At 59.1% G+C, this 11,771-nt stretch overlaps 2 protein-coding genes across 2 annotated transcripts in view; one reads left to right on the plus strand and one right to left on the minus strand.

Annotated features, from left to right (window-relative positions):
- Positions 1-4,390, minus strand: part of NPHP4 (nephrocystin 4) — a 156,036-nt gene extending 151,646 nt beyond the window's left edge. Inside the window, exons 1-2 of the mRNA XM_040645683.1 lie at positions 4,140-4,390; positions 3,194-3,261 (exon numbers count right to left, since the gene is read on the minus strand). The gene's annotated coding sequence lies outside the window, so the exon portion shown is untranslated. The remainder of the gene's footprint in view (positions 1-3,193; positions 3,262-4,139) is intronic.
- Positions 4,391-4,542: 152 nt separating this feature from the next.
- Positions 4,543-11,771, plus strand: part of KCNAB2 (potassium voltage-gated channel subfamily A regulatory beta subunit 2) — an 89,981-nt gene continuing 82,752 nt past the window's right edge. Inside the window, exon 1 of the mRNA XM_040645687.1 lies at positions 4,543-4,683. The gene's annotated coding sequence lies outside the window, so the exon portion shown is untranslated. The remainder of the gene's footprint in view (positions 4,684-11,771) is intronic.

Consider the following 11,771-nt stretch of genomic DNA (forward strand, 5'->3'; position numbering starts at 1 on the left):
TTTCATCTCCAATACAGTCAACACTGGTAGATATAATTAAAGTAAACAGAAGGTCTCTGGAGTCCTCAACAATTTTTTTAAAGTGTAAAGGGGAACGAGACCACAAAGTCTGAGAAAGGCAATTCTAACAGGACCCAAAAGATGAGGGCTTTGAGTAGCCAGGCCACCCCCCACCCTTGCAGGCTGTGTGGGAAGTGGAGGGAGCCTAGAGCGTGGGCATGATTGGCCTGGAAAGCTCCCCCACACCCAGAGGGCCTAGGCACAGAGCCCTGCCTCCAACTGGAGTGCCCCCACACCCCACAGCCCCTGCAGGCAGGCATACGCTGCAGCGTCCAAATCTGGACTGTCACCGCGTGAGCACTGAGGCACACGTGCAGCGCGCCTTTTGTTCCGAGTTACTTTTGTCTGCTCAATATCCCTTGTTTTAAGGAACGACCCTCCCAATCCCACGTGTGGGAAGGCTGCCCACAATTTTGGGCAGGGCACTTTAGTGATGGGCTCAAAGATAAACATGTGACCCACACTGTGCCAATCATCATCTTCCCCAGGACTCCAGCCACAGTTCCCTCTGGAGACACTGTCTCTGCTGGGAGGGCAGGAGCTGCCCAGGCCAGCCTGAAGCCCCAGGGGCTACCCTGCCACTCCAGGGAGAGCCGGCGGTCAAAGACAGCCCAGGGCAGACCGGTGGAGATTGGGGTGGGGAGTCCTGCCAACAGAACCCAGACCTCGAGGTGGAGACAGCCTGATGGACAACAGCCCCCATTCCCACTGGAGTGGAGTTGCAGGAGCCAAGAAAAGCCCTTGGAGGCTTTCTGTGGTGGCTAAATAATGGCCCTCAAAGATGTCCCTGTCCTAATCCCCAGAACCTGTGAATGTGCAACCTCACGTGGCAAAAGGGACTCTGGGAGCATGATTAAGTGAAGGACCTTAAGGTGGGGGAAAGTACCCTGAATTACAGAGATGGGACTGATGTAGTCACAAGGGTCTTTATAAGAAGGAGGCAAGAGGGCCAGAGAAAAGGTTAGGTGACCACACAGCAGACAGAGATGTGAAGGAGGGAGGGGCTGCAGGACACTCACACAGCTGTCTACCACTTGTAAGCAGCAGAGGCCTGACACCCAGCAGGAGGGCCACTTGACCAGGAGAGCATCTTGGAGGCTCCGGGGGGTCAGCTCCTGGGCCCACATGGCCCCTGTGCTTCCCGTGGTCACAGCACTTGCCACCTGTCCTGTACGGACCTGCCCACTGGCCAAGCACTTGCATAAGGGGATCTGTATTCCTGTGTGCTTAGTACCTGGCTCACCATCAGAACTCAATAAACTTTCATGAAATCAATCTGGAGTTTCAATAAAGTTGACTCCCAAGCATTTTTTTAAGAGAAATGTTGTTTTCCTGTTGGCTTTCATTATAAAATGGGGACGTTGATTCATACAAAGTGCATGCCATTAAGGACTGAAACTTCCTGTGTAGGAAGTCCTTCATGCATCGGGAGCACTGTGGCAAAGTGTCACCTCTGGAAGGGGCCTCTGCATGCTACCCGCGGTGTCTCCCCAGCATGAGGACCGTGCCTCCTTTGTGGGCAGTTCCAGACTTGGCTCACTTGCCCCTGATTCCTGACCGAGCACCGCCCTCCCCTCCCCCTGGCTACCAGACTTGGCCGGCAGATGCTAAAGAATACTTCCGGTCTAGTCCACCTGGCAGAGGAAACATATCCACAGGCTTGCCCCAGGCTGGACCAATAGGACGCACACTGGGAGGAAAGGCATCCCTTCTGAAAGGGACAGCCACCCAACAGAAACAGACAGCCGGGCAGGTGGAGGCGGACGGCAACAGTCTGAGTGGGTGATGGAGGGAGAGTGTACCTGAGACACAGGCTCCCGGGGGTGGGAGACCAGGTGGGCACAGAGCTCTTTCCCTCCCTTCCCTTCCTCCTAACCCCCACCTGACTGCCACCTGACCCTTCTAACCCTCTACGGCCACTCTGCCCCCACTCTGCCCCTGCTACAATTCCTCCTGGACACCATGCCCTCTCGGTTCCCCCTCGGCACACACACACACACCCCCCGGAAAATTCCCACTCATCCTCCAGGAATTAGATCAAACGCCCCTTCCTCAGGGTGAGCACCCCCATCCCCCACCAGTTGCTCCCCCACAAGGGATCCTGTCACAGAAGGTCACCATGCTTCCTCAGGCTCCACGTTTCTGTTGTCCTGCAAGACTTAGCTCAGTGAGGTCAGGGCTAGGTTCTCAGTGAAAATCTTTTAATGTTTAAGTAAATAACTAAATTACACTGTGGAAGACTTAAGAATGCTATGGAGGGAGGACAGAAGGACCTTCGGGACTAGATGAACACTAAAGAGAAAACAGGGAGGGCTCCATGCTTTGAGCCCACAGAAAGAGCTCTCCAAGGGAGAAACAACACAAGAAACTGCACCAGCTTTCACTGAGTGCCTACTGTGAGCTGGGCACTCACAAACCTTTTCATGTATATTATTCCAACAACTGTGTAGGTAAGTATCACAGACAAGGACAGTGAGACTCGGGTTAAACGGCCAGGTCAAAGTCACACGGCTGGTCATGACCAGCCTCAAAGCCATTACAATCAAAGCCAGGAGAGACCCCAGAGCCTACAGTATGACACAGGCTCTGAGGAGCCCAGGCTAACCCTCGCTGTCCTCAGACTTCAGGGGAGTCTCTTGCCCTCCCTGTGTCTGTGTCCCATCTACAGGAGGAGGGGACTGTGAGGTCTCCCAGAGGGCTCTGCTCAGCACTCCTCTTCTGTTCCAGTGCGTACAATGATGGAGACTGCCAAATACCAGGTCTTTAAGAAGCTAAAAATCTAGTGGGGGAAAGACAAGGGAGTGAGTGTGAGCAGCACATGGGAGACAAGCCTAATTCAGTCTCCTTTGGGAGGGGAGGGGGAGGGGGTGGGCAGGAGAGGAGAGGGAACTACAGCGCTGAAGAGGTAAGCCAGGATGAAATCTCACCAACCGTGGTTCCCCAGAGAAAGAGGGGGGCAGGAGCCATGAGGCAGGAGATGTGCAGGCAGGGGGAAGCGTCCTTCCAAGCAGTCAATAAGATCTGGGATGCCTAAGACTGAAAAGCTTTGGGAAGCTTTTTCGGGAGTAAGTGGAGGTCTAATCAAGCCCTGCCTAGAACTCCCTCACTCAAGCAATCCTCCTTGCATACCTACCAGGTGCCAGGTACTGGAGAAACCGTCCTGAACACAGCAGACAAGCTCCTTGCCCTCATGGAATGTATCTGGTGTGAGGCAGAAAGACAGGATATAAGTTAGCACACAACGAAGCCATGGCCTGATCTATGAAAACGACAGAAGAGGTGTGGAGCGTGCAGTGAGCTGGGGCGGAGACTGGGTTGGAAGTGGAGCTCACTATCCACAGTCATAGGACACAGCAATACTGAAGACAGGAGTGGGTCCGAGAACGCAGCAGTCTTCTATGGAGACAGGCCCTGGAGACGAGCACAGGTGGGGCCTCTGAGTTCGAAGGAAGTCTTAGGACAGCAAGCATTCGGGCTGCGGGAAGGGCCCAGGTGGCCAACTGTAAGCCGGTCAGGAAAGCAGCGAGATGGACAGCGAAAGGGAAGGCGGGAGCGGCTCCGGGAGCGGCCAAAGGCAGACAGAACCGGCAGGGCGGACAGAACCTCCTGCAACCTCCACTGGGCGGCGGCTCGGGGAAGCGCCAGCAGGGGACAGGCCCCCGGCCGGAGATGAGGACGCGCAGGCACTGGGGTCCCCCACTGGGGTCCGGCCGGGGAAAGCTGCGGGACGCCGAGTGCGGAGGGCCAACGTCAGGGTCTCAGCAAAGCCCAGGCCGTCCGCACCGCGCTCGTCTGAAGCCCAGCAGCAGTAGAGGGGCGCAGGGTCAAGAGCAGAGGGCGCAGGCTGGGCCCCAAGGACCCCCGACGCCCACGGGAACCCCGGGCCGCGCCGAGCGTCAAGACGGTGGCGGGATGCGAATGACGCGGGCACCCGGTCCGCGCGGAGAGCCGCTCGGAGCACCCCCACCCCCGGCCCGGGAGGCCCCTGGCCCGCTCGTCCGCCCCCTGCGCTGCAGGCCACGTCCAACCTCCCCCGCGGCGCCAGCCGGCTTGGTTCCGCCCGCCGCGGACGGCGTTACCTAGGAGACGGGCCCGCCGCGGCCGGATCCCGGCCGCCGAGGCTCACGCTGTCGAGGACTTGCCCCCAAGACGCGCCCAGAGCCCCGCCGGCCTGCCGGTGCCCGCCGGAGCCGCAAGCGTAACTGGCTGAGGACCGGCCGAGGGTCTCCCGGTCGGCCGCCACCGCGGGAGGAGCCTCGGCAGGCGGCGCGCCGCGCGCCCGGGCCGGGAACCCGCCCCGCGTCAGCGTCGTTGGCAGGGCCGCGAGACCAATCCGAGCCAAAGCCCCGAGGCGCCGCTCCCGTAGCGCCAGCCAATCGGCGCGCCGGCGGTCCCGTCCTGATTTGCATAGCTGGCGACCCCTCAGCCAATTGGAATATGACTGGCGTGAAGGCCAACCAATGAGAAGCTAGTAGAGGCGTGGCCTCCGGCGTCCCACGAGGTGAAGATGCTGCAGGCGGAACCTGGCCGAGCGAGCGGGATTCGGGGGCGCTAAAGTCGCCGGGGCAGGGCGGGAAGGAAGATCCGGAGCGGGGCACAGGATTCGGAGCTGGAGCCCCCCAGGTAAGTGAGGGGGGACCCCGGCGGGCCGCGCTGTCCACCGCCGTGCGCCGAGAGAGCGGCGGCGGGCACCCGCGAGGCCCGCGCTGAATCTCCATCTCCTCTTCCACAGCGCGTCCCCGCGCCCGCCTCCGTCCTCACCTCCTCTCCAGCCGGCTCACCTCCTTCTCCATCATCTCCCTTCCCCCATCCCGCCCGACCTTTCAGCTCCCATCCCCGACCCCTGCCCCAAACTTCATCCCTCCCCTCGTCGCCGTGCATTCTTCCCCATCTCTGCCACCTCCCCTTCCCGCAGCCTCGCCTCCCCTTGCCCCATCCCCCTTCCCATCCCCTCTCCCGGCCTCTGCGCAGCCCCATCCGAGCTCGCGTGGTCACGGACTTCCCCATCTCGCCTCCTTGTTGCTCCTGAAGGCTCACCCTGCCTCTCGCTCCTGATCCCTGTCCCCATCCTCCCCTCCATTCTGCTCCCAGCCCCTACATCTGTTCCTGTGGACGCTCTCCCTCCACCTTGCTGGTCTCCAGGACCTTGGCACTTCTTCCTTCGTGCACCAGTTCCTCTGGCTACCTACACACCCAACCCCACGCAACCCCGTCCTTGCGCCCCTTCCCCATCTTCAGCTTCTCTTCTCTCCCTGCCTCCCTACCTGCTGCTGCTCCCGCAGGACGCAGAGACCCAGCAGCTGCACTGCTTCCTGCTGCAGTGGCAGCAGCCCGTGTACCTGCCCACCTTGCCACCCTCCCACCCAGGCGCACCCTGGCTCTGCTCCTCCTGGCATTGGTCCTGGGGAATCCCGCAGAGGACTGTGCTTTGCCTAGAGCGTCCTGGGGGGCTCCAAGTGGGAAGCCCCTTAGCACCCTTTCCTGCCTCCCTTCCTGGCCACCATCACCCTCCACACCCCACCCCCACTTTCCTGCTCAACCTCACTTTGTGATTCAGCATTTTTGGGGTTGGTAACTTTCTTTGCTTCCTGGCATGAGAGGACTCGGCTGTGGGGCTGAAGGCTGGGGGTCTTGACCCCGCAGTTGGTTACCGTAGCCACCTCAGGAAACAGACCTGAGTTCCCTGGTGGCGACAGGGATGGGGAGCAGGGGACTGGCCAGTGGGGGCTGCCTTCTCTCCCTGTCATTTGTCCTGTGTTGAACCGCATCCAAGGGGAGATGACATAAGTAATAGCTCTTGGGGAAATGGTCTATTAGCATTTATGGAAATTAATACATCCACATCCAAGAAGTAAGAACACCAAGTTCAAGCCACAGCTGTCCCACTCTCTGTCGTTTCAGGATTTCTTCTTTCTCTGCAACTTCTCCTCCCCCTCAAAAACGCCATCCCCCTTCCAGTACCAAGAGCAAGCTCCCACTCTGCTAACACATTGCAGGGTTTGGGGACCTGTGTGTGGGGAGTCCCATCTGCCCTCCTGATTGTTGCTTGGAAAAGCATCCACCTGCAGAGCCAGGCTCATGTGCGGTCCCTGGGCTCCTGCCCATGTGCTGTCTCAGCGGGGGCCCGGAGGGCATTGGCTCCCTAGGTTGTGTCCTTTAGAACAATCCAGGTCCACACCTAGCCTCAATGGCACTGATGGTGTTTGAGCTACCGCACCTTCCTGCCTGGAAAGCAACCTGGGGGAGGCATCCCATATAGAACTGGGTCCAGATGCTTTTGTTTCTCTCTACTCTGCCAGTTGCCAGACACTGTAGGCACTGCTCAGCACCCCCCGGAACTGAGCCAGGCCGTGGGGGTTGGGGGTCATGAAAAATGTGAAACCCAGGTTTTGTGCTGAAAACCCTTTGGGGTCTAGATGTGGAGCCTGGATGGGAAGAAATGGGCCCCAAACAATTGCACACTGCAAGTGTGGAAAGATGGGACACCACTTCTTGCCTTGTAAGGGTCACAGCCGGCCGTGGGCACTGGGAGGTCTGAGGGGCGAGTGAGTGCTGTGGATGGGACAGCTTGAGAAGCCTCACCCTGTGGGGCTGGCTTTCTTTCTTTCCTTTATTTTTTCAATGATCTTCTAAACCTCAAATGATTCAGGAGGAAGTGAGTGGCACAAGTTTTGATTTGGCAGTTTCCGGTAGGGGCTCAGAGGGAGGGGGCCCCCTCCAGACTCTCCTGTTTGTTGGTACTGGGCCCATGGCAACTGGACAGCACGGCGTGTGGCAAAGGAAGGCCTCCTCATTGCTAGAACCTGTGTAACATGTTTCGTTTCTGGGGACTCTGGCTGAAAACAGCACGTATTTAGTCCTTAACAGAAGTCTCGGTGACCTTCATGTCAGCAAAGGTCCCAGAGCAAGAGTGGTTTCCTGGAGTCCCTGGATGACAGGGCCGGACAGTGGCAGCTGCAGGCAGCATTTGGGAAAGACCATGTTTGATGGTGTCTAGGGCCAGAGACACGGTGCCTCCCTCCATCCCCTCTCCCAGCAGCCAAGAGATCTCGCCTCATAGAGGCAAAAGGTCTTGGCGGTCTTCCCCCTACAAAGGAGTCCATGGAAGCCCAGAGGCAAAGACTTCTCCAAGGTCACTCAGGGGCAGGGGCGGAACCCAGATAGACCCTTTGCATCCCACTAATGGCAGTTCAGGTCACTTCTTTGACTCTCTCAGTTGGAGGATGCCAGCACCCTGTGGATGTGCCCAACCATCGGGTTTGGCTGCCCTTTGGGAAGGCCACTCTGGAGACGTTGCTGACATGCATGTAGGAAACCAGTGTCCTGGGGTGTGTCTAAGTCACTGGGGAGCTGTTAGGAGTGGGGGAATATCATCAAGCACAGAGAATTCTGGTGATACCATCCTGTCCAGCCTGGTAGGTCCCCAGAGCAAGGGTGCCATGCTTCCAGGGATATCATCAAAGAGATGGCAGGGGGCCAAGGCACTGGGCCAGATGAAAGGGGAGAAGACACTCAGGTCATGCTGGGCCTGCACTTTAAACCTTGCTCCATGATGGGTCCTTGTAAATAACCCTGCAGAGTGGGCTGGGTAGCCTGAATGGGGAAACTGAGACACAGAGTGGTGGAGAGACTGATCCAGCCTCCCTAGCTCCTAAGGACACTTGATTCTGTTCCTACTGTGCCAGGACTCTGAGACAGGTACCACCTCCCTGTCCCACCAAGCTCCAGAAATCCCACACACACTCACTCACAGATGAGTCTTAGATGCACAGGAGGGTCAGGGCTCAATCCCAGCTCCCAAGGGACATGGAAATCCAACTTTTTCACGAAGGGAAGCCCAACACACTCAGCTCTCTCCTCGCTCCGTGCCCTCCCTTTCTCGGGGGCAACTCTGTGAGGAGAGGTGGTCCTTGGCAGTACTCTCTTGGCTCAGCCACTTCAGAGGAGGGNNAGAGAACAGGGCCTCCCCAGGAGAGAGCACACACTGGGCCAGGTGGGCACTTGACCCCCCTGGTCATGCTGTCAGCTGTGGGGTAGCTCAGGGCTTTCCATTCAGCCTGCCCTTGGCAGGTAGGAGAGCCTCCCTGCCAGGTGAGTGCGAGCACCTGCTGTGTCTTCTTACTCTTTGCTACTTCCTGTGGGGCTCAGCTGAGGGCTGGCCTTTCTGTCCCTGTATACCCCGGATGAGCTCTGGGCCCAGTGCCCCCCAGCCTGAGGGCGCCCCATGACCACACACCTGACTTTCTAACTCATAGACCTGCAGGACGGGGTCTCAGGAGGCCTTCCATGCTCTGCCAGATGGCCACATACTTAACCCTGGAGACCTCAGGCGTGTGTGTGGGTGGGTGTGTCCCCTGTAGCAGAGCCGAGCCCTGCAACACTGGCCCACATCCCTGGCACCTGCCTTCCTTGACCTTCCTCCTTGCAGGCAGCCCACTTCTCTCTCACCCCATCACAGGCACCTGCAGCCTCGGCTCTCATGCCTTGCGGGGTACAGAGAAAGTGGGATTGGGGCAAGAGAAGAAGCAGAGAGGGGACCTGTCTCCCTCAGCTTGGCCCGCATGCTGCAGACTCAGGGCATCTCCCCCGTGGACATCTTGGGCCCTGACTGCTGGGCAGCTGAGGTCTGTCGTGCAACTGGAGGCTGAAAGCCAGGCACGCCTTTTTTCTCAAATTCTTGCCCAGAGTTCAAGACAAACCAGCAAACGGGTCATCACTGGGCCAGTTTCCACAGTAAATGAGCAGCTCCTCGGGTCCCCTCAACACCAGGTCTTTCCACAGGGCTCTGTGTCACCAGTCTGGCCCATGGACCGTGGTGGGGAGTTCACTCTATGTCTCCCTCAGTCTCTGGCTCTCACCTTGCCAGCCACCTGGCTTCATTCTTGGGCCTCCCTGTTTCTGGATTGGCAAAACGAGACCATGTGAGTCCGAGTATAGGGACAATCCCTGGCTCCTTGGGGATGCCCAGTCAGTGTCGTCTACCCCCTCACCCGCCACTTCCAGTCACCAACTGACCCCAGACGATCGCCCTACCTGGAGCCCAAGTGACTCCCCAGAAAGCTCGCGCGGTGACTCCGGTCGCCTTTTGAGTGACTTTATGATCCTCCTCAGGACTCCTCAGAATGGGCTGCCTGTTCTTGGGGAACAGCCTGGGAGAGCCCAGCCAGCTGCTTTTGTGGAGGGTGGGGAGGGCGGTCCTGTGGCCATTTGTCCGTAGAGAAGAGCCTCCTGGTGACTGGGGGGACACGCCTTGCCCTGTCCTCCCTCACCTCAGCCTCCTGGAGGGCCAGGCCGCTGCACACCTGCATACCCACGCAGCAGCCCACAAGGCCCTGGGGGGGCTGCTGAGCCACCCTCTGAGCACACCCCCCCCTTCACCGCAGCACGTCTTCCTGTTCCCTCCCTTGGCAGCCGTGTGATCTTTCAGAGCAAACTCCAGCCCTGATGTCCACAAGCTGTCACGTGCAGCCAAGGGCAGAAGGATCTAGAATTCTGCCTGGGGGCCTTGGTATCCTGAACGCTCTGTGGTGGCGGGGCTGTCTGGAAGTAGTGCCCCCCCACCCCTTCTAGGTGGAGGCGAGTTAGAAATAACTAGAAGGCACAAACCTGGGAGGGTGGATTCTGATGCCCCACCTTCGCTGGCAGCTCTGCCTACAGAGCAGGGAGCATGGAGGCTCCGGGGCCCCAGACATGCCGGGCCGTCCTGAGCCGTGGGCGCACGCGCCCAGAACCACAGGGACTGGTGCCCGAAAGCAGTCTCCCAAGGGTCCGGAGCAGCTCAGCGAGCTCCGTCTTCTGCCAGCACCGGTCCGGGGGTTCGGGGAACCCCACTCTGAGAAACACTTCCCGGCTCGTTCGGTTTACTGGTGAACTTCCCGCTTTCGCTTCTCCTTAAGGCAGCGCACAAGGAAGCTTTGATCATCACAGGCCCCGATGAGAAGGGCTTCGCTGGGATTTCCTCAATTCTCAGCAAAAGAGGAGGCCCACGTGTTACTGGAATGACCTGCTACACTTTTGTCTTCGAAACTCAACTCGTGCTGTTGTCTTGACAAGCATGGCAAGATGCTGTTGTTACTAGTGTCCGGGTCCTCTTGGAATGAGCTTTGGCTGCGAGATGCTGACGGTCCGGGCGCTTGTGTGAGTGGGTGTGCAGGAAGCTGGAGCTCCGCAGAGGCTCTTAGCCTGTGGCATCTCCCCTCCCCCATCTCCGTGGCCTCTCTCCCCCCTCTGCTCAAGGCTTCCTCTCCACCCCCTCCCCCCGCCAGGAGGTATTGCCTTTCCCTCTCAATGAGAAGGTATTTTTAGTCACCCTGGCCAGGAGGTGTTCAGATGTCAGGGACAGGAGGCCCAGAGCCATCTCTGTCCCTTTGCTCCTGCAAAAGACATACAATGCCCAGAACAGGAATTGCAAACCCCAACTGAAAATCACTACCTTTCTACAGGGCCACAGGCACACACACTGACTTCCCCGTTTACATCCGCAGGTTGAGAAAGGGGAGCCAGGGGTGTCTGGGGACCAGCCAGGGATGCTGCCTCGCTGTGCTTTTCCTTTATCCTGAAAGATGGGTGTAGGAGAGGCCCCCAGGGCGTGCAGACCATCTCCCATGGGATGTGGACCCACTGTTCTAACAAAAGGATTTGTTTGGATAAGACCCGTCATGTTGCAGCCCGAGGGTCTGTGGCTGCAGGTAAGAGCCTCGTGCCCCCAGCCCTGGCTTTGTGCAGGTGAGGCCTGTGCTGGGGACTCAGCCATTCCTTCACTGCCCCAGAGAGGTGCAGATGAGGTCGCAGTCAGTGGGGGGAAGTCGTGGGGTCCAGAGCGTGGAGGTACCACTTGGGCCACAACAGCAGTGTCTGCAGGCCAGGCAGGCGCCACCTGCGTGGAGAGGCTGCAGCCCAGCCTGAAGCTGGCAGGGCTACTGTGAGTGTCAGGGGGAGATGGGGCCGGGCAGCGTTCTGGGCAGGGAGAGCTGCGTGCAGCAAGTGCAGAGACAGCGAGGGGTACTGGGGTCACCTCGGGGAAGGACTCTGGGACTGCTCATCTTTAGAAGATGTCTCCTGCCTCCTCTGTGGGGCTGAGCTGGGTCAGTCATGCAGCTTGGGGAGAGGGAAGCCAACCAGGTCCCACGAGCCGCCCAGCCCTGCCCTGTGAATCCCTCAGGGAGCCCCGAGCTGCTCCGACTGCCATAGCCACACCGCCTTCCCAAACACACACACTCACAGAACCTGTGTGCTGGGCTGGGCCCTCGCTCCCTGCCTCACCCATGGTTGGAAGGTTCTGGCAAAGCCCACAGGGTGCCACTGAAAGGGCTGAGGAAAAGAGGGTTTCTCCCCACCCTCCTGCAGCCTGGTAACCATGGTAACCAGTAGGGAACTGCTGGAGGTGCCCAGCCACCTGCCGGGCCGTATGGGTGCTGAGGGCCTGGCTGGGCCCCATGGTAGGCCCATGTGGGTCCCTGGGGAGCAGCCTGTGTGAGCAGTAGGAGAGGGGGCAGCAGGTGCAGCCCCAGGCTCTCACCCAGTGCTCTGCAAGCAAAGACATCACAGGCCAAAGGAGCCTTCTGCCAGCCCTTCAAGGGGATGGGAGGGCACCTGACCCCAGCTCAGGCGGAATCCCTGCTCTCTGAAGCAGCCCCCCGGTGAGCAGGCATCTAACTGATTCAGAGCTTTATTGCATTTGGCATCACTTCTCCGGCCGGGGGGGGGGGGGG

The sequence above is a fragment of the Ursus maritimus genome, unplaced genomic scaffold (genome assembly GCF_017311325.1).
Source record: "Ursus maritimus isolate PB19 unplaced genomic scaffold, ASM1731132v1 scaffold_32, whole genome shotgun sequence".
Lineage (NCBI taxonomy): Eukaryota > Metazoa > Chordata > Mammalia > Carnivora > Ursidae > Ursus > Ursus maritimus.